The following is a 3,451-nucleotide window of genomic DNA, read 5'->3' as shown; positions in this document are numbered from 1 at the left end:
TACAACTCCCAGCATGCCCGGACAGCCAACGGCGTTGTTGCTGGGTGTTGTAGTTTTGCAGCATCTGGGAGGTCGGCAGGTTGTAGACCACTGTCCTATACTTTACATTGCACGGATCCCTCAAGATACGATGGTTTCAACAAACGATGGTCCGTTTGGAACGGATTACCATCGCATGTTGAGGGACCACTGTATAGGTGTGCCCTCATTTTGTCTGTCAAGTGGGCAAGTACCAAATGGTTGTGCGTAAAAAAGCAACAACCGGAGCGTTTGGTACAAGACATAATGGGTAAGTGACGTTTTCTCACACACTTTGATGAATGTGGGTGAAGCCTCGATACAAGCAGAAGAGAGTAGCGGTTGTAAAAAGAGTGAAAAACGAAAACACAGACTGAAAACATTGAGGGGAGGTTTCTAATTCTGTCCTAAATTTAGAAAGTCAAAGTGGTGCACACTGGGGGAATATATCAAGGCTGGAGTAGGTGAACGTTCTTTTTTATACCTATAATTTGTGTGGTGGAAAATGTGTACGTGCACCAAATTTATTAAATGGTGTAGGGCATGTGAGAAATATGGTGCTGGTACGCTTTTTTTCTTCAGTACTCCACTTTGTATGGTGCCGCCTCTGCAACTTTTTAACCCGTTTGTGTTAAAATGTGCAACTTCTTCTTAAAATGCTGTCCAGAGCCAAGTTTTGTAACAAAACTTGTGTGTAGATTTAGGACAAATTAAGGGCTTTACGACAAATTCTGTAACAAACCGCTCAATGATTAATCTATTAATACTGCATTAAAGTTATTACAAAATCTGTGTATAACAACTCACCTTCATTTCCTGTGTGAACCAAAAGTCGCAAATTTAACACAAACAAATCCTGAAACAAATGAACCCACTTTTTACACGCAAACAAACACATAGGGGTAGATTTATCAAAACCTGTGCAAAGGAAAAGTTGCCCAGTTGCCAACAGCAACCAATCAGATTGATTCTTTCATTTTGCAGAGGCCTTGTTAAAAATGAAAGTAGTAAGTTGATTGGTTGCTATGGGCAACTGGGAATCTTTTCCACTGGACAGGTTTTGATAAATCTCCCCCATAAATCCTTTGATAAATTTGTCCCGCTATGAATTGACGTGTCTTACTAGACATGTTGGACATTATTCTTTTATGCCACCTCTTGTCTGTCAACCGCTCAAGCTAAAAACCCAGCAAGATATAGAATAACATTTAGCACAGTCCATGTCACAAAGAAGTCTTGTTGATAACGCTATTTTTTTTTTCCTCAACATTAAGTGATTCCATCAAATTTTTTTTCTCCACTGGATCTGGTAAAACATATGTCATTTTAAGGGGTACTCTGGTGGAAAACATTTTTTTTTTAATGAACTGATGCCAGAAAGTTAAACAGATTTGTAAATTATGTACAAAGTGTATAGCCAATCCTCAAGGATTCTACCCCGAAAGGTACATAATGATATTTGAATAAAATAACATAGGATGCTATAAGTAGATTTAAGATTTTATTAAATGCAAATATAAAATTTGTAAAAATAGTAAAAATGCACTATATATCCTCTGGCATACAATATAACAGGATGAAGAAAACCACTGGGCCCAAGTGGTAACACACCCCCTTATACGTAAAGATCAAAAATGTAAAATAATGTCCAACACTCTGGTGACCTTGTTATATGTATGAGATCTGGTTGAAAAAATTCCGGTCTAAAAGATTGATACAAGTCCTTTGTTGAACAGTATTACAGTCTTTGCAAATAATAGCAAATGATATAATGTCACTGATGTAACTTGTGACTTGTTACTGAAATTATTTAATTGAGCTCATACAAATAATGCTGCTGTTAGTATCGCTCACCCGCTCCTGTAGGACTCTGCGTACGATATCCTCTATGGTGTACCTCGTGCGGAGGCGTTAGCAGAAGGTGACTCTGCTGGCAGAGCGGATGCTTCTGTGGGTGCGCTTGGCAGAGCGTCTCCCCTGGCCTCCGTGTTGTTGTTATCGGAGGGGGTACCGCTAGATGGTATGGCGTCCCTCGTGATGTGATGGTGGAGTCCTGGGCGGGTGAACAGATGATTCTCTCACAGCAGGATTTCGGCTCAAATTGTGGCAAGTATAAAGAAAATCCGGCTCGGAGTTTGAGCTAAAGTTGTACTGGTCTCGATCTTTTCCAGGTACTGGTGCCAGATTCACACTTTGTGTTTAAGTGCGATAATGTGCGAATATCCTAGACGCGTTTCAGGGTTCTTTTGCAGATAGCGCACGACCCTTTCTTCAGTAGGAATTAAAAGCAAATATAACTTACAGCATTTCCTATGGATCGTTTTTATATGGTGGTGCACATTTGGATGTGATTGCATACAGGTCAGAGCTAATACTTGGCTTGGACTATATACCCCCTATGAGGATAGTATCCAAATTCACATTATCTATAGCCCAATTCACATTTGGACATAGCGTTTCTCAAGTCTTAATTCACATTCTAAAGTATTATTGGTTATACACTTTGTACATTATTTTTTATAATTCCGGCCGTTGGGTTTCGGCTTATAACCAATTATATCCTCGAATTGTGTTTTGTGAGCTGCACACATTTCTATATTTTTAGATTTGTAAATTACTTCTATTAAAAAATCTTTACCCTTCCAGTACTTTTTAGCAGCTGTATGCTACAGAGGAAATGCTTTTCTTTTTGAATTTTTTTTTTCTTTTCCACAGTGTTCTCTGCTGACACCTGATGCCCGTATCAGGAACTGCCCAGAACAGAAGAAAATCCCCATTGCAAACCTATGCTGCCCTGGACAGTTCCTGACATGGACAGAGATGTCAGCAAAGAGCACCGTGGACAAGACAAAAAAGAAATTCAAAAAGAAAAGAATTTCCTCTGTAGCATACAGCTGCTAAAAAGTACTGGAAGAGTAACGATTTTTTTTATAGAAGTCATTTACAAATCTGATTAACTTCATGGCACCAGTTTATTTAAAAAAAAAAAAAAAAAACATTTAAGGAGTAATCCAGAAATAGAAAAATAGAACTAATTTGTTCCAAAAACAGCACCACACCTGTTCTCAGGTTGGGTGTGGCATTATAACTTGTCTCCAAAAGGGGTACTCCAGCCCTAATACATCTGATCCCCTATCTAAAGGCTAGGGGATAAGATGAATGATCGCGGGGTCCCATCACTGGGGAACCCTGCAATCTGTCATTCCGCAGCCACCTTTGTGAGCTCTCCGCAGTGCTGGAGGCTCCGAGTGCAAGGACCACAGGGCCGGAGTATTGCGATGTCACGACTCTGCCCCCATATGATGTCACACCCCGCCCCCTCAATGCAAATTTATGGGACTTCAGGAACATCTCCTGATTATATTATTCTAGGGCTGCAGAGATTGCTCGGCACTTTTAAACATACAGAAAACACGGACACATCAAGTGATTA

The sequence above is a fragment of the Hyla sarda genome, chromosome 1 (assembly GCF_029499605.1).
Source record: "Hyla sarda isolate aHylSar1 chromosome 1, aHylSar1.hap1, whole genome shotgun sequence".
In the NCBI taxonomy this organism is placed as follows: Eukaryota; Metazoa; Chordata; class Amphibia; order Anura; family Hylidae; genus Hyla; species Hyla sarda.
This window is presented reverse-complemented; position numbering follows the sequence as displayed.